The sequence below is a fragment of the Girardinichthys multiradiatus genome, chromosome 21 (assembly GCF_021462225.1).
Source record: "Girardinichthys multiradiatus isolate DD_20200921_A chromosome 21, DD_fGirMul_XY1, whole genome shotgun sequence".
Classification (NCBI taxonomy): Eukaryota; Metazoa; Chordata; class Actinopteri; order Cyprinodontiformes; family Goodeidae; genus Girardinichthys; species Girardinichthys multiradiatus.
This window is the reverse complement of record NC_061813.1, coordinates 6,940,437-6,960,300: the sequence shown is the minus strand read 5'-3', so window position 1 is coordinate 6,960,300 and position 19,864 is coordinate 6,940,437. Positions and strand designations below refer to the sequence as shown.

Below are 19,864 nucleotides of genomic sequence, written 5' to 3'. Positions count from 1 at the left end.
GTAGTGCCCTCTCTGCTAGCCATCGTCCGTTGCTTGTCGTTTATAGGAAGGAGCTCGCAGAAGGGGCAGGAGGACTGAGGCGTGAGGACCGAGGCAGCCCTTGCAGACAGCATGAAGGTTGAAAGCCTCAATGTAACCCATCTGACAAGACGGACACGGATGGGAGCAGCTATCGCTGGGCATCTTTGTAGAATCAGTGCTCATACCTGTTCGCTACAGACAAAATGGGAGCCGTTGAACAGTCTCACCGTAATTTATACGGACCGGGGTGGGGCCCACACATCAGGTGGCCGTGGACTAAAGTTTTCAATGCTGCGCTGCACGCAATGGGATAAACCCATTGGCGACAGCTTAAAGGGAGAAACCTATACGAAATAGAACTGAAAGGCATCACTTTCTGCTGTACTTTGGGTCTGTGGTCAGATACAGTGCTGTTTTGCTCCTTTAAAGATTTCTTCAGTGTTTGCTTCTTTGTTCCCCCTAAATCTTTCAAATCATCAAAGAAATTTGACAAAGATAAATTAAATAGTAGTGATGAGATGTTCTCGAATGATCCGATACTTTTGAAGGTACTGTGAAAGATGGTGCTGAGTGTGACACCAACACAGGCTGCGTGCAGGGGGGGAGAGGAGGACGGTCACAGTGTGCTTATTGCTCGACTACAAAACAATGAGTGGCGCAACAAAAAGGTTTGTACACTTTATTTGGTTAATGTTTACAGTTAAGTGTTTTATTTACCATTAATGTGCCCTAATAGTTATATTTAATGGTGCAGTAGGTGGTTTTTATTTCTGCCAAAGGAACTAAAGTGCACTTTTTCCTCTTTTGTTACATTTTGCTTTCCTTATTCCTGGGTTGCAGTCACGTGACCTGGATGACACGCGAAATTAATATGGGAGGGCAGGAAGCAACTTGCTCCAGGTAAAAATACAGAGAAATGGATCACAGCAAGTACATTAATGCCTTAAATGAGCTGGCACAGACGGGATATCACAAAAACATATGTGTAGATTTAAGATATGACCCATATAGTAGTGATGTCAAAATGAGGCTTTTTGAAGCATAGAATTATTTTGAACCATTGTGTCATAAAGTGGTTCACTACCCAAAGCTTTGTTCAATTCCCTTGGGTGACATCTACTGGCAGTAGTGATTGTTGCACCAAATGAAGCCCTACGAATGTGATGCACCTCTTGTGTAAATAATAGCACTTATGTATGTATATATGCGTGTTGTACATATGTGTTTTTAGTAACCCATTAAAGATTCAGAGTAATTAACTCACATTTGTTGTATGAAACTCCACTGTCCCATTTTAAATAAATACCTAAAAATAAATAAATGGAGTGAAATGTTTTGATTTGTCATTCATATTTTCTTTGGGAGTGTGCTTGGTGTACTGAGTGTTTTTGGACATTGTGCTTGGTGTAATAAAGAGGGTGCTTGTGTTACTTCAGGTGTTTTTATTCAAGAAAAGTAATTTCTGCACAGTAGAAGGGCTCAAACAGTTTCTTTTTTTTTTTTAGACAATTTCTCCAGCTTTGGAAAATACTCTTTCACAGGGAAGAGAGGAGGCTGGTGTGACAAGGAAATGTTTGGCTGGGTGGTACAGGTTTGAGTACAGAGAAAGGCTGGGTGTTCTTCACTATGAAGTCCACAAAAGCTTCATCAAGCTCTTGCTTCCTGGATCCTAAAAAAGATAAATAAAGAAAAGTAACTTTGATTTAACTTACAAACATTTAACTGTCATTCTTTCTAATTCTGCATGTATATCTATGTTATGCTGAACTTGACCGGTGGCACGCGGCTGAGTGTTCTCGTGTTTGGCTCTATAATGCCTCAGTATTGATGAATTATTATTATTATACGTCAGCAGCTGTGAGCAAAGCAAACACTGCACCTGTAAAACCAAGATAACAACCAGTTACTGCACCTCTTGCATAACATGATACCATGACTGTAACACATAGTATAGGCTATAGGTTTTCTAATAAACATTTTGAATGTACATTACCTTATTAGGTGGCACCAAATTGAAATATTGCCACACTTGGAAACACTTCCTAGATGGTTGCTCCATGACAGAATAATCCACCAAAACTCAGAATATCCAAAAACCAGCTGTTCATAACGTATAATACGTGTAGAACCCCGCCACTCAACTCAAAGCAGTCAGCTGACTCTGAATAAAGCAGTGAAGTGGTTCACACTTGATTGGTGACATCACATGAAGCAAGCTCCGGCCCACTGCTTCACCACTGCGTGCTTTGGAGCCTCGCTGTTAGGGGTAACATCACTACCATATAGTCTTAATAAAACAGGCTTGTAATAAAATCTGGAGGATTTACCCGGCGTCGAGGTGATTGATATAACAAACTATCTAGTTCTGCAGACCTCGTATTATACGGCGAGCCAGATGAAAGCTTTCAAAAGCCTCGAAGCCTACAATCATTTTGTTTTAGGTGGGGTCAACCATTTAGGACCCAAAGAAGCTTTAAATGGCTGTTGCCTTGTTTCTGCCTGGGTGAGTAGTGAGTTGTGCTATTTTAGGTAATTAGCCTATGATAACAGTGCTATCGCTAGTGCTAACTATGAGTCAACCATTATTATTTCTCTGTGTTTGGATCTACTTGTAAATAATTTATTTGGCTTCCGTAAACCCAAATTCGTGCTAGAGTTGTATGTATATGTTGATGTTACTGCATTTCTCCAATGTAGGTAAACCATGTGCAGAAAACTACAGATCTCAAGCTCTACAGATCTCTGTCTTTCTAAGAATGGCCTGTCAAAGCCGTCTCTGCTTCCCCGGGTCCGTTGATTTGGGCACAGGTTTCAAAAGAGTGAAATAAACACAAAGTATAATCAACTTAAGTTCGCCTCTGCGCAGAGTGAGGCCCCATCCAAACACCTGCGAGCCCAACTCTGGTCTCTCGCCGCTTCCAGCTCGGTTTATTAAGTCTCCAGGGTGTGTTCACATTAAATATATCATGTAACTCATGTATAGCATAACAGTTCCTTATGACCAAATAAGGAGTGCTTCTTGTTATTTCTTCCAGCAAGCTCATCTTGTCTTGTCTCCGGCCCTCCCTGTCCTTCACCAATTTATGACCTTGCACTCTCTATCCTCTACTCCCTGTCCTCTATCTGCACATTCCAGTTATACACATAGATAGTTTATATTCTACAGGCCCAATAAAATATCTGAAAATATGATTTAATAAACGGTAACATCCTTACTTGTTAGAACGTGGTCGCTGCAAACTCTTGCATTGTCCGTTTCTGCACCTCCTGTATTTAGCCGTAGATTGTTGATCCACTTTTGTCGTCTTTTTTCTGAAGTTTTTAAAAAATTAACTCCCCTGTGACACACTACTTTTGGAACACGTTTATCTTTCTCCTGATCAGAGAGGAGGCAACAATTGTACACAGCACCAAATTTAGGCATTTTGACGCCGAATCAACAGAAGGAAACGGGGTAGTGTACAACTGCATTTACTTCCTGTCCCCCGTTTGCATGTAGTCATATTGATATATGTCATCTACAACCCAGCAATTTTGTTTCTATATTAAATATGGCATTAAAATTACATACATGCACACAACACTTGTAGTAAAGAACAACTGGGGTGTTTAATTATATTTTCATATTTATACTTGATTTTATGAAAACATTTACATAAAAGATACTGTGGTTCTATATTGCACCTTTAAAATTAAAATAAAAAATATCTGAATACATATGATTCTACTTCTGTTGTGAATTTCACCCACACATGTCCGGATTACCAAATTAATCTAACACTATTTTAGGAATAAAATGGCTTGTTCTTCAAAATATACACATTTTCAAACATGGCTCTTTTGAACGGCTTTTTGAAGCAAACACATCCTGAAGATTTGGTTCCCTCTGAATAGAGCTAGAAGTCCCATCACTATTTAACAGACCTGCAACTACCATGATCCTAAGGTTCATTCATGTTCTGTTTTTTTATTTCTTTGTTTATATTAGGGCTGCAACTAACAATTATTTCAATAATCGACTAATCTGTCGATTAGTTTTATGATTAATCGATTAATCTGTTATTATTAATTTTTATTTGCTTTTATTTCCCCAAATAAGTTATTGAGAACAAATTTTCATTATGAAAAAGGAAAACACAAGGGAATTGTACAGTTCACCGCAATTTATTTAACTCAGTTTAGAAAGGAACAAATTAGTTCAACAGTGTAAAATATGCTCATTTTTAGGCATAGAATACAAAAATGGGGAAGAATACCATACAAATGTGTATTCATTTGTATGGTATTGAACTCCGACATGCTTTTGTCTCAGATGTTCATGTAGAGAAGTCGTGCTTCCGTGCCATGCCAGACGGTTTTTGCATATCTTGCAGGTCACTCGTCTTTTTACTGCATCTAGGGTGAGGTGCTCCCATACTTTGTTCGTGTTTTTTCTTCTGTTTTCTCTTTTGTCCCCCTTTTCTTCCGTAACCTTTCGTGCTCCGCCATCTTGCTCAGTGCAAATGTGTTTGTGCCGCGTACAGATCCATGCGCGTGGAATGTCATGCAAAACAAGGCCAACTATTAGCTGATTTCTTCTTCTACTGCTCTAACGGTAGATCACAGCGTTCGGTGGCTCATTACTGCCACACATTGACCACAAATGTAACAGGTTGCGTTAAAAAATAGACCGCATACGGCAAAACATGATTACAAAGCAACTCATCGATGACTAAATTAGTTGACAACTATTTCATTCATAAATTTTAATCGATTAAATCGATTACTTGTTTCAGTTCTAGTTTATATTGGTTGTGTGGCCATTTTGGTTCATCCCATTGCTTACTTATTTTCTACTTTATTCTGGTACAGTTAGATTTCTCTGTTAGATTATTTTCAGTCTTCCTGTTTAGCCCCAGTCATATTAGTTTTCGGTTGAGTTATTTAATATGTAGGCTGTCATTTGTCATGTATGTTAAATTTTATTTTATAAGGACACTTCCTGTTATGTTGCCAAGATAACAGGTGAGTTGAATAATAAATGTGAGGAGAGAGTAACGTTGATGAATTTCCCGAAAAGCTGATGCCTTACCTGTTTTCATTCCTCCGTCATTATAAAAAGTATCTTTGGTATTCATGCATATTCTGCTGGAAGACACATCTATGCTAACTTTCAGCTTTCCCCCTCATTGGTTTCAGCTGTTACTCATTCTCCTCTTGATTACACACACCTGCATTTCATGTCAATTCTCCATTCATCCCTCGCTATGTATGCTCACCTATTGTCCATGCTCCTCGTCGTAACATTCTGTTACTCTCCTTGTTTTCATGGAGAGTAACAGTTGGAGAGTTTTCATGGAGAGTTCATGGAGAGTTCCCTGTTGTGCCTGTGATTCGCTGTGTTCCTCCTCTTTCATTAAGCTCCCTGTAAGTTTCTTCATTTAATTAATTATGTTTATCCAATGTTCCAGTCTGTGCCTGGGTCCTGCTCCTCCACCACGATTTGCTTCTTCATAAAATTCACACCAGATTATTCTGACCCAAGTAATCAGCACATACAAAGAAAATAAGTGCACAAATAACATTATGGATAAAATTTGGGAAGGATATAGGGAAAAAAACTATTAAACACTCTTAGAGAAATGTACTAAACATTTATCTGTCAACACAAAGGTATATAATGATTGCAACTGTATTTTGGTTTATGTTGATCGTTGTGTTGGTCTTGTGCATTGTATTTAGTTTACTTCGTGTTTTCTTCATGTTACAACTGTCTCTGGGTAGCTTTATCTTGTCTGGCCAGGTTTCTTTTGTTAATTTGATGTTTAGTCAGGTTTGATTTAGTTCTTTGTTTTTCTGATCTTCCTGCCCTGCATGTGTTTTCCCAATTCCACATCCAACTTCCTCAGTTTATACTCTTCTCAGTTTAGACTGCTGATAATATGACTCCTCTGGCATTTCTAGGTGGTTCTAATCAGGTGAATATTATCTGGTAACTAACCATTTTTAAATGAATGTTTGTTTGCGGAGCTACACAATTCTGATCTATAGAATCTTAAGAAATAAAAAGGCTTGTATCAGACAGCTTGGTCAAAACCATATATGAAATGTTTTGATTTTTCTAGAACTTAGTCACAAAGATATAATTTGTTCCTATTACTTTACTTTAATTTTAAATCTCCATAATAAAACAGTTTGACCAGAGGAAAATATGATTCCCAAAAAACTTTTGACTTAAAACTTTCTATACAGCTGATGATCAAATGAAGAATTACAGATTCCCTAGTAATTGTCGTGGTGGTCACACGGCAGCTTGTATGTTTGTGTGTGTGTCTATGTGCTTGGTTTTTAGCAGGTGCTGGAGTACTGGTGGAGGTGACAGGTGTTCCCTATCTTCACTGATGAGCTTCGGTGTAATTTAAGCAGCAGGCAGCCAGCATCTCAACGCTCGAGTGTTAGCCCTCAGTGGTAGAGCTCCAGCCTTCTCATGTATAGTTAAGTATTTCTCGTTTTGACTTTTTGCTGACCTGCTTCTTGTATCCCAGATCGAGACTACCTGGATACTACCCAGACTGGATTGCCGCCTTGCTTTGTGAAAGTATATTTTTGGAGTACCTTTGCTTCACAGAAGCCACGTCGTTATTATCCTACTGGACTACCTTGCTGGCTGCCGCCAAGTGCTTCCTGGCTCACACCGATTCCACAGAACCTGTCCACCCTCCACCGCTCTCAAGCGACCCAGCTCCGGCACCGTACTACCACTCATTATTGCACAGTCCTGGTTTGGAAGCCTTCGTACCACCGCAGCCACCGCACTGTGTGCTCTTTCTGGTCAATCTGAATCCCTCTCCTCCTGGCGGAGAACTCACCCAGCCTAGTAAGGAAATGCTTATTCATTAATCCATTCTTGGTTTTACTCCTACTTACTGCTCGCTTCTTTTTTACGGCCTACCCCTCCATGTACCAGAGCGCCCAGTATTCCTGTATTCATTAAAATCATTATAAACTTTCCTGTTTCTCTTGAGCATTTCCTGCATGTGGGTTCAAGTTGGTTTACAAAACTATGACAGTAATATGCCAGGCCTCTGGGATTCAAACCTTTTTCTTAAAGGCACTGTATTCTTATGTTGTTCATTTCCCATATATAGTCGGCTGGGTCATGTATTTTACATTTTGTCCTGCATTCATCTCCAAATTAACAAGCACTAGACATTAAATCTTCAAAAAAAGACCAAAAGTCCTAGAAAAAAGGCTACTTGGAAAGACCATTCAGCTTCTGGACAGCTAACCATCAAGACAACTTTAAAACATCATGAAAAGGTCTGGCACCTGAGAAAGAAATAACTGTAGCATTAGGACTTATTAAAAGGGGACATAAAACTATAGTTGTACTGTAGTTAGCCCATTTCAGGAGAGTGGCACCCAACATTTGGCGTGTTATTTCTTTGGATTCCAGGCAAAATGTTAATTGGCCTTAAACTCGAACAGTAACAGAATTAGTAAGATGATGTCACTGGGTTGGTAGGTAGGCTTTAGGACTGTTGAGTTATTTGAGCTGCATATTACCATTTTTCATGTTCTTTTAACTCAGGACACTTTTGTCTGTCCTCTGGATGACTATAGCTGTTTTTCATAGGAAGAAGACAGGAAAGAATCCCTATACTTTCACAACTTACTTTACTTACTTAAAGAGGACAAGTACGTCTTCCAGGTTAGCAGCCATGATAAATGAGTCTAACAGGTTTGTAGGTGAGCACTTTATGAATTTATGAATGAGATTGAAGAAAAGTAAAAAAAAAAAACGTTTTATTATAAATACATACTTTGTTGTTTGGTGCGATTTGTAAACTGGTTAACAATAGCCATCTGTTAAAATCTGCAGAATTAGATTTCAGTCATTATTTAAAAAGGAAAAAGAATTAGCCCTAACAAAACATTTTTCTTCAGGATAATACTTGTTTACATTCATATTGAGTAATGTAACACATTAGCAGATTTTTGTCCAACTATATGCACTTTAAAACTCTTGATTCAGCTATATGGAGAATATTTGGTGTGGCAAAGTAAGGGTTACTGCCACAGAAATTCATACTGACCAGGAAAAGTTTCTCCTAATTGTGCTCAGATTCTGTACTACTAAAGAGTACCTTCAGAGAGTTATATAGCTGGTGTTAATGGCAACTTTCTATGAGAACCCCATGCTATCAGTAGTACATTTGTTCTGGTTTGTTATGGTGTGTTTGGAGTCAGTTAAATTCAGTCGTATTTTCCCAATTTGACTCTATTCTGCGAAACTGTTGCTAAATTTTACAGATTACAACAGCAAATTAAATTCACAGATTTATGTGATTGGCCTGTTTATTATTCTATCAAATTCTCATACTCGTACTTGTCGTCTTCTGCTTCATCCGGGACCGGGTTGCGGAGGCAGCAGACTCAGTAGAGACACCCAGATGTCTCTTTCCCCATACACCTCCGCCAGCTCCTCCGTTGGAAGTCCAAAGCGCTCCCAGGCCAGCTGAGAGACATAGTCTCTCCAGCGTGTCCTGGGGTGTCCCCTGGGCCTCCTCATGGTGGGACGTGTCTGGAACACCTCCTGAGGAAGGCGTCCAGGTCTATCACATTCTTTATTAATCAATTCAAATCCTTTAGTTATAAGTCACATTTCCCAGAATATCTTACACAAAAGATTTTCACAGTTGAACCCAATAGGAGCTCAAGACAAGCAGATTTTAAATGAAGACAAATATTTTTATTTTAATATAGCAGATTTAATAAACAGAAATTCAAATATAAATTTCGGAATAATCAACATTAGACCTTATTGGGCATGACAGGTGTCTCAGGTATGATTATTAGATTATTTTAATGACGTTTGTGAAAGCTGGCGCTCCTGCCACACATCAGTAAAGTGGCGGAAAGGTAATGCTTATGTTTTATTTACTTGCTTCTTAAAATAAGTTCATGTTTTACTAAAATGACTGGTTTTTGTGTGAATGCTGAAGGCTGATTTTCAGTTGTATAATGTAATCCAATGACGGAATGTTCGCGTCGCTAGAGTGTACACTCTAGGTTTTTGAATAACCGGAAAAAGAACGAACAAACTCTCTTCACTCGCTCCATTTTCACTCTACCTATACAAATTATACATCAAAACGTAGGATGCTCTTTCGCGATTCAGAAAATGTCACCCTCATTGATGTGGGCATAACAGTTTTCCGGCAACACGCCCCAAAGCAACGCAAAGTCAACACACCCTGTATAGGAAACCTATAGGAATTTCAGAAAAAATCAGCAAGAAATCCTTAAACTCACATGTTTTCAAAACGCCACTTCTCATAAACCGTTTGAGGTAGAGACATGAGTCTTGTGGAGATTTAACTTCAGACCTTGCTGGCGCTCACAGTGAAAGAAGTTTTTTGATACCTTTTATCATTTTGTCATAAAAAAGGTTTGTTTAGGAGTACCAAACCTGTCCTTCCCAAAATCGCTTAAAATTGAAAAATGTCAAAATTATCCACTTTTCTACACTGTCATATCTCCTACACAGATTTATGTAGACACATGAAAATCTCCAGGATTGTTCACCGATCCCCGCTGATACCTACGGTCCAAAAATGTTTTGGATAGCTTTTATCGTTTTCTCATGAAATAGGTTTGTTTGAGAGCGAAAGATTCACCTTCGCTCAGGTTAAAAATGGTCAAAATGATCCACTTTTTCACAGGGTCACAATTCCCAGACACATTTTTGTAGAAACTTGAGAAGCTCCATGATTGTTCAGCAAGTCCTGCTGATTCATACGGTGCATGGATCAAATCAATAGCCCTTATAGTTTCCGAGTTATTAGATGTTGTTCAAGAGCATGTTCAGGCATTTTTATGTTTTTCTCCATTTTTCCCTTTCATTTGACCTAGTGTTGTGCCTTTAATATTATATTTTCAGCAAAAAAGCGTTAATATTCTCGTTCCCCTGTCCGTTCTGAGAAAAACGGTCCAAGAATGACATCGATAGCCCTTACGATTTCCAAGTTAAGGGCGGTAGTTCGGAAGCATGCGCCTCCATGTTAAAAGCTCAGGGAAGGGGAGACAATAGTGAGGTGCTGCGTTAGAAATGCTGGGGTGTCAAGTTACACTGACACTCTTTGCTGATTGGCTGATTCACTCCCCACTGTTCTATTTATAGCGCTGTGTATCTCCTACTGTCTTTGTCTGTATATGATTCTGTCTTTGTTTCTGCATCTATTCTCTCCGTGTCTCACACTCGGACACACACACACACATCCATGGATTACTATATCTGTGAGGACTTTCCATTGACTTCCCTTCATTGTCTTCATTTCTATGGCCTAAACCTGACCCTACCACTAACTCTTTGCCAGTGGGACACACACACACACATACACACATCCATGGATTACTAACTTTTTCGATTCAAATCAATTCAATTCAAAAATACTTTATTAATCCCAAAGGGAAATTAAATGTTGTTGTAGCTCATTATGAGGGTTTCCTCAAAGAGCCGTTGTAGATGCTGATGGCTGTGGGCAGGAAGGATCTCCTGTAGCGCTCCGTCTTACAGCAGATCTGAAGAAGCCTCTGACTGAAGACACTGTTGTTGTAGGACAGTCTCATGAAGAGGATGCTCAGGGTTCTCCATAATGTTCCTCATTTTATGAAGAATCAGTCTTTCCACAATGATCTCCAGAGGTTCCAGAGGAGTCCCCAGAACAGAGCCAGCCTTTTTTATCAGCTTGTTGAGCTTTTTTAAGTCCCTGGCTCTGATGCTGTTTCCCCAGCAGATGATGGCAGAAGAGATCACACTTTCCACAACAGACTTATAGAAGATCTGCAGCATCTTGATGCAAACACCAAAGGACCTAAGCTTCCTCAAGAAGTACAGTCTGCTCTGTCCCTTCTTGTAGGCTTCACAGTTGCATCTCCACTCTAGTCTGTTGTCCAGGTGAACACCGAGGTATTTATACTCCTCCACCACCTCCACGTCTTCTCCCATGATAGAAATAGATTTTGACTTATTCCTGTTTCTCTTAAAATCTACAATCATCTCCTTTGTTTTAGTCACGTTCAAAATGAGATGAGACCTTCCTGTACTCAGCTTCTTGTCCATCTCTGATCCACCCCACGATTGCAGATCCGAGTATTTCTGCAGATGACAGGAGTCTGTCTTGTACTGGAAGTCTGAGGTGTACAGAGTGAAAAGGAATGGTGAGAGTAGAGTCCCCTGTGGTGCTCCTGTGCTGCTGACTACCTGGTTAGACTCACAATCCTTCAGTCTCACAAACTGTGGTCTGTTTGTCAGGTAGTCTTTGATCCAGGAGATTGTTGAGGCCTCCACCTGAGTCTTCTAGAGTTTCTGACAAAGCAAATCAGGTTGGATTGTATTAAAAGTACTGGAGAAATCAAAGAACATGATCCTCACAGTGCTACTGGCTTTGTCCAGATGACAGTGGGTTTGTTGAACCAGTTGTATGATGGCATCTTCAACTCCAACTCCACAGCAATAAGCAAACTGAAGGGGGTCCTGATGGTTTACTGTTTGCTTACTCGGGTGGGCCAACAGGAGTCAATCTATGACATTCATGATGTGAGATGTCAGGGCAACAGGTCTATAGTCATTGAGGACTGATGGGCGAGTTTTCTTTGGTACCGGAACAAGACAGGAGGTCTTCCACAACACCGGAACCTTCTTCTGGGCCAGGCTAAGGTTGAAGAGGTGCTGCAGAATCCCACAGAGCTGCTCTGCACAGGCCTTCAGGGCTCTAGGGCTGATATGATCTGGACCTGCAGCCTTATTCCGATTCAGTCTCTCCAGTTGTCTCTTCACTTGACTTCTTGAGACACACAGGTGGAAGGGGGAAGCAAAGGAAGCATCAGCATCTTCTGATATGGTTGAAGGCAACATGTACTGCTGTTTCAACACCTAGACAACAGTGATTAAATTTAAAAGGCAATTTCATAGACTTTGGCATATAGGCTGTTAGCATATCAGAATCTGGAACGAATCTCTATCAGAACCAGACCCAAACTCCATCAGAACCAGTTAGGAGTCTTACACCAGAACAAGGTCCAAACTCTGTCGGAACCAGGAAGAAACCTCTATCACAACCAGGTCCAATATCCATCAGAACCTGGAACAAATCTCCATCAGAACCAGACCCACACTCCATCTAAACAAAGGGGAAATCTCTGTCAGAACCTGGCAAAAATCTCCATCAGAACTAGTTAGGAACCCTCCATCAGAACCGGGTCCAAACTCAATCGGAACCAGGAAGAAACCTATCAGAACCAGGTCCACCATCCATCAGAACCTTGAACAAATCTCCTTCGGAACCGGACCCAAACACCATCAGAACCAAGAGAAAATCTCCATCAGAACCAGTTAGGGACCCTCCACAAGAACCAGGTCCAAATCGCCTTCAGAACCAGGAAGAACCTCCTATCAGAACCAGGTCCAATCTCCTTCTGAGCCAGGAAGACACATCTATCAGAACTAGGTCCAACATCCATGAGAACCTGGAAAAAATCTCCATCAGAACCAGACCCAAACTCCATCCGAACAAAAACAGTTAGGAACCCTACATCAGCACCAGGTGCAAACTCAATCAGAACGAGGAAGAAAACTCCATCAGAACCAGACCTAAACTCGATCAGAACCAGGAGGAAATTACCATCAGAACCAGTTAGGAACCCTCCATCAGAACCAGGTCCAAAATAAATCAGAACCAGGAATAGACCTTTATCAGAACCAGGTCCAAAATCCATCAGAACCTGGTACATATCTCAATTATAATGAGACCCAAACTCCATCAGAACCAGAAACAAATCTCCATCAGAACCTGGTTACAATCTTCATCAGAACCATGTACAAACCTACACCTGAACCAGGTCCAAAGTCAATAGTGAAGTGCTGCATTAAGAATGCTGCAGGTGTCAAGTTACACTGACACTCTTTGCTGGTTGGCTGATTCATTCCTCACTGTTCTATTTATAGCTCTGTGTATCTCCTACTGTATATGTCTGTATGAGATTCTGTCTTTGTTTCTGCCTCTATTCTCTCCGTGTCTCACACTTGGACACACACACACATTCATGCATTACTATCTTTGTGAGGACTTTGCATTGACTTCCCTTCATTGCCTTCATTTCTATGGCCTAAACCTGACCCTACCACTAACTCTTTGCCAGTGGGACACACACACACACATACACACACACACATCCATGGATAACTATCTTTTTTGAGGACTTTGCATTGACTTCCATTCGTTTTCATTCATTTCAATGGCCTAAACCTGATCCGAACCATAACCCTTTGACCATCTTCATAGGAGGCAACTACTGGTCCTTCTCAAACTATTAGCATATTGTGATAAAGTTCATTATTTTCCATAATGTCGTGATGAAAATTTAACATTCATATATTTTAGATTCATTGCACACTAACTGAAATATTTCAGGTCTTTTATTGTCTTAATACAGATGATTTTGGCATACAGCTCATGAAAACCCAAAATTCCTATCTCACAAAATTAGCATATCATTAAAAGGGTCTCTAAACGAGCTATGAACCTAATCATCTGAATCAACGAGTTAACTCTAAACACCTGCAAAAGATTCCTGAGGCCTTTAAAACTCCCAGCCTGGTTCATCACTCAAAACCCCAATCATGGGTAAGACTGCCGACCTGACTGCTGTCCAGAAGGCCACTATTGACACCCTCAAGCAAGAGGGTAAGACACAGAAAGAAATTTCTGTACGAATAGGCTGTTCCCAGAGTGCTGTATCAAGGCACCTCAGTGGGAAGTCTGTGGGAAGGAAAAGGTGTGGCAGAAAACGCTGCACAACGAGAAGAGGTGACCAGACCCTGAGGAAGATTGTGGAGAAGGGCCGATTCCAGACCTTGGGGGACCTGCGGAAGCAGTGGACTGAGTCTGGAGTAGAAACATCCAGAGCCACCGTGCACAGACGTGTGCAAGAAATGGGCTACAGGTGCCGCATTCCCCAGACCTGGGCTACAGAGAAGCAGCACTGGACTGTTTCTCAGTGGTCCAAAGTACTTTTTTCAGATGAAAGCAAATTCTGCATGTCATTCGGAAATCAAGGTGCCAGAGTCTGGAGGAAGACTGGGGAGAAGGAAATGCCAAAATGCCAGAAGTCCAGTGTCAAGTACCCACAGTCAGTGATGGTCTGGGGTGCCGTGTCAGCTGCTGGTGTTGGTCCACTGTGTTTTATCAAGGGCAGGGTCAATGCAGCTAGCTATCAGGAGATTTTGGAGCACTTCATGCTTCCATCTGCTGAAAAGCTTTATGGAGATGAAGATTTCATTTTTCAGCACGACCTGGCACCTGCTCACAGTGCCAAAACCACTGGTAAATGGTTTACTGACCATGGTATCACTGTGCTCAATTGGCCTGCCAACTCTCCTGACCTGAACCCCATAGAGAATCTGTGGGATATTGTGAAGAGAACATTGAGAGACTCAAGACCCAACACTCTGGATGAGCTAAAGGCCGCTATCGAAGCATCCTGGGCCTCCATAAGACCTCAGCAGTGCCACAGGCTGATTGCCTCCATGCCACGCCGCATTGAAGCAGTCATTTCTGCAAAAGGATTCCCGACCAAGTATTGAGTGCATAACTGTACATGATTATTTGAAGGTTGACGTTTTTTGTATTAAAAACACTTTTCTTTTATTGGTCGGATGAAATATGCTAATTTTGTGAGATAGGCGTTTCCTTCTCCCCAGTCTTCCTCCAGACTCTGGCACCTTGATTTCCGAATGACATGCAGAATTTGCTTTCATCTGAAAAAAGTACTTTGGACCACTGAGAAACAGTCCAGTGCTGCTTCTCTGTAGCCCAGGTCTGGGGAATGCGGCACCTGTAGCCCATTTCTTGCACACGTCTGTGCACGGTGGCTCTGGATGTTTCTACTCCAGACTCAGTCCACTGCTTCCGCAGGTCCCCCAAGGTCTGGAATCGGCCCTTCTCCACAATCTTCCTCAGGGTCTGGTCACCTCTTCTCGTTGTGCAGCGTTTTCTGCCACACCTTTTCCTTCCCACAGACTTCCCACTGAGGTGCCTTGATACAGCACTCTGGGAACAGCCTATTCGTACAGAAATTTCTTTCTGTGTCTTACCCTCTTGCTTGAGGGTGTCAATAGTGGCCTTCTGGACAGCAGTCAGGTCGGCAGTCTTACCCATGATTGGGGTTTTGAGTGATGAACCAGGCTGGGAGTTTTAAAGGCCTCAGGAATCTTTTGCAGGTGTTTAGAGTTAACTCGTTGATTCAGATGATTAGGTTCATAGCTCGTTTAGAGACCCTTTTAATGATATGCTAATTTTGTGAGATAGGAATTTTGGGTTTTCATGAGCTGTATGCCACAATCATCCGTATTAAGACAATAAAAGACCTGAAATATTTCAGTTAGTGTGCAATTAATCTAAAATATATGAATGTTAAATTTTCATCATTACATTATAGAAAACAATGAACTTTATCACAATATGCTAATTTTTTGAGAAGGACCTGTACATGGCGGCCAGAACCAGTTAGGAACCTTTCACCAGAACCAGGACCAAACTCTTTCAGAACCAGGAGGAAACCTCTATCAGAACCAGCTCCAATATCCATCAAAACCTGGAACAAATCTCCATCAGAACCGGACTCAAACTCCACCAGAACCAGTTAGGGACCCTCCACCAGAACAAGATCCAAATTGCCTTCAGAACCAGGAGGAACCTTCTATCAGAACCAGGTCCAAACTCCATCTGAGCCAGGAAGAAACATCTATCAGAACATGGTCCCACATACATGTGAACCTGGAAAAAAATCTCCTTCAGAACCAGAACCAAACTCCATCTGAACAAAAACAGTTAGGAACCTACATTAGCACCAGGTCCAAACTCAATCAGAAAGAGGAAGAAAATTCCATCAGAACCAGACCTAAACTCCATCAGAACCAGGAGGAAATTTCCATCATAACCAGTTAGGAACCCTCCATCAGAACCAGGTCCAAACTCAATCAGAACCAGGAAGAAACCTCTACCAGAACAAGGCCAAAAATTAATCAGAACCTGGTACAAATTTCCTAAAGAAACAGTAATAACCCTCCATCAGGACCACAAAGAAAACATGTGCCACCATGTTAAAAAGCCAAGCCATGATGAGACACAAAGTGTGGCGCTGCATGAGTGAGAAACAGCAGCTGTTGGGCGCTCATTAATTACCATAGCAACAGAACAGAGCTGCCAGTGAACTTAAGTAACCTCTAACAGAGAGTGGCTCTGAGGCTGAGCTCAGGCCAGAAGCTTCCATGAGTGATCACAAGAAGTCAGTCATAGCTGACAACCACACTAGATTTTCAAAATAAGACCTACACATAGTTTACAAAATAAAAGCCTCTTTTTACACTGAACATCAACCTTCCATATTTACAAAAATATTTTTTAAAGCTGATAATAGCATAAACATTGATTTCAGACGAGCAAGCAGGTTCTATATGACTAATAGAAATAACCCAGACTTGAAAGGACAACCCTGCTAGATTTTCAAAATAAGACAAAACATGCTCTACAAAATAAAAGCCTTTACATTTTTAAACTATAGAAAATTGCAGCACTGGACTTCACACTAATGTTGGAGCTCATCCAGTGTAGGAAATACGACCAGGTCAGCCCTTTAAAATAAGGCTTACTGAAATGTTCAAAACAAAAGCCTCAACCATCCATAGTTACTAATGATATTTTAAGCTGATAATAGCATAGACAATGACTTTAGAATAACTAACGGAACCAACCCAGACCTGAAAGGACAACCTTGCTGGACTTTCAAAATAAGACAAAACATGCTCTACAAAATAAAAGCCTTTACATTTTAAACTATATATAATTGCAGGACTGGGCATTACACTACTGTTGGAGTTCACCCAGTGTTGGAAATGGGACTATGCTGGTCCTTTGAAATAAGGCTTACTCAAACTTTCAAAATAAAAGCCTCAGCATTCCATAGTTTGTATTGATTTTTTAAGTTGATAATAGCACACACAATGATTTTAGAATAGCAAGCAGGTTCTGTATATCTAGTGGAAGTACGCCAGACCTAAAAGGACAACTATACTGGACTTTAAAAACAACACCTAGACATACCCTACAAAATAAACGTCTTCATATTTCACACAGCGATAATTGCAGCATTGGTCTTAACACTATTGCTGGGACTCTTTGATGGAGAGAGATCTACTTTATCCTTTCAAAATAAATTCACTGATGTTTACAAAATAAAAGTCTCAACATTCCTTAGTTGGGGCCTGCAATAGCAATGAAGGGAGAACAGTGAGTGGCCTGACTCCCATGCCATTGCCTGGTGGCACCTATTACTACACATCTCTGAACTGGACTCTTTATTTATTGACGAATGCCAAAGCAATGCAAGGACGCATGATTACTTTGTGAAACAAGAACAGGTCTAGATAGACATCTTAACCTTCTACCCTCAATCAGGATGCACACCGTTCTGTTGCTTTGGTTCTGTACCTCAGTCCCACAACCTTTGCTCTGGTCCGAGAAGCTCGCACCAAGAGGCAGGCCCCGTCTAAATTTCTTCAGAAATTTTCTAGTTTTTTATTATTATAATTATTGTGTGAATGCTGAAGAGTGAATAATTTTAAACGGCAATTTCATAGACTTTTGAATATACGCTCTAGTAAGCATTAGCATTTTAGGTAATTTTAGCTTAGATTGCTTTTTGGATGGTAGATGGGTTAAATTAATATCAGCCTTCATGCTAGTGATAGACAATATGCTAATGTTAGCATTTTAGCTTCTCTTTCTCCTCTCTTCTCTCTTTGCTGAAGAACACTTTTGATGGACAAGAAAAACTTTGAGCCAATTTCAGAACAAGAGGATAAAGGCTGCAATCTCTCACTTTTCTTCATTCCATTAATGTATTCCATTTGATGTCTATACACTTGTATTTATGGGAACAAAAAACTAAGCATAATATTTTTTTATGTTTTTTGGGTTTTGTTCAGGTCTCTTGTTCTCAGTCTTGATGTATAAAATGTTTTATGTTCCTCTTCCTAATAAAACTTATTTTACCATAAAACAGTGGCAGGCTGACCTGTCTTTGGTTCCAATTTGTGTACAAACCAAACTTACAGGAAAAGTTCCACTCTCGCTTCTGAAATTTGGCGATTTGCCTTGAATGGCCCTGTTTTTAATCAGCAGTTCTCTCCGCCTTCCTCGCATCTTTCCCACACACACAAAAAAAGCTCTGTGTTCATAGATGGAGTGCACCAGAGTCATGTCTTTGAGTGTGATGTCCAGCTCCACCCAACTAGTGATGCACGATCGGGTCTTGGGTGTGGCTGGTGATGCTTAGATCACAAGCTTCAACCTGAAATGGTTTAATGAGGGAGAGCATGGCTCTTCTCACCTCCTCAAACAAGACAGAGCCTATCAGGTTGACTCTGATGGCTGTGGAGACTGGGTCCATGCCAAGTCGTGCTGGCGGGGGTTTTGGATCCGGTTTCACCGGAACGTCAGCTCTCTCTAATGGTGGTGGAGGTTGGGCACATGCCTGGCGCACTGCTTCTCTCAGAGTCTTGCGGAAGGCATCCTTCATCTCTCTCCTCAGGTTCCATCCTGCATGTTGACTCCAACCATTACCATCAGGCTTACCTATGGGCCTCACGTGATGGTCAGGTCGTCTGTTCGACCGGAAGTGGTCCGGCAACTTTGACTGTGGATGGTACTCAGTACCACCCCCCCGGTCCAGCGGACCAAACTTAAGTTGTTCCCTTAACCTGTTCTTAACATGGGTTCTGTTTGAAGGCATTTCTCTGCCTTCTATTCAAGACTGTCATCTTCTGTATGCACTTGTAAAACTCTAGCCTCACCTTCTGATCCATTAGTAGGGCTTGCACATGTTTCCCACGCCATCTGAGCGTATTTACGGATCTCTTGCATGGTGAGGGTTTTTGCTCTACAGTACATAGTAACGTCGTAACATACGCTTTCATTAAGGTTGTGGAGGAATAATGATTTAAAAGCATGTTCCTCCTCTATACATGGAGCATTACCACCTCTCAGGCGCTGGTAATACTCTCTGGGTGCTTCGCTTTTATTTTGCTGGATTTCTAAAGCACCAAGTGTTGCGGAGGCCCGGTCCGTGTACACAGAATATTCTTCTCTTAAAGCTTCACAGAGGGTTGAATAATGGTCTTGGACTCTAGAGGGCAGGCTCTCCATGAAAACATGGACGCTCCTGGAAGTTGTCCTCCAGATGAGCTTCAACATTTCCTGTGCTGATGGGCAGCACAGGTCTAAAAGGCAGCGTTCGACTTCCCTAAGATAATCATCAATGTTGGATTCCTCATTATTAGGATCAAAACTCTCTATGCCTTGTGCAAGAGACTCAAGTTGGCATATGCACAATCCACTCTCATGGATTGGTGCTGGCCCATCTGAGTCATCATCTGAAGGTTCACTCCTGCTGCATTCCTCGTGTGTCAGGGCATCACGCTTCATCCTTGGGGAAGGCACTGGAGGCTGCTCATGGTACAATGGTGGGCCCTGTGCTCAATGGACTCGGGTCCTGGGCAGCGGTTGAGGGCGGTATGAACCACCTGAGTCCCCGAGACGGCTCTCATGTCGCCTTGGCGGAGGTGAGGGATTGTAGAGCAGGGTACTGCAAGTAAAGAGTGAAGGCTGCTTGCCCCAAAAACTTTAACCATTTACTTCTATTGAGTCCACCGCCAGGTATTGTTCATGGCTGTCTCTTACAGTGGGGTGGGACACCGCACCACTGAATCTAATCTGCCTACTCATACCTGCTCTGGACTCTG

General features: G+C 41.4%; 1 long non-coding RNA gene across 1 annotated transcript; it reads left to right on the top strand.

Moving 5' to 3' along the window:
• Positions 1 to 5,322: 5,322 nt before the first annotated feature.
• Positions 5,323 to 7,009, top strand: LOC124857636. The gene is made up of 3 exons (XR_007035644.1): positions 5,323 to 5,427; positions 6,353 to 6,468; positions 6,546 to 7,009. It is a non-coding gene; the product is annotated as an uncharacterized LOC124857636 (long non-coding RNA).
• Positions 7,010 to 19,864: the final 12,855 nt, after the last annotated feature.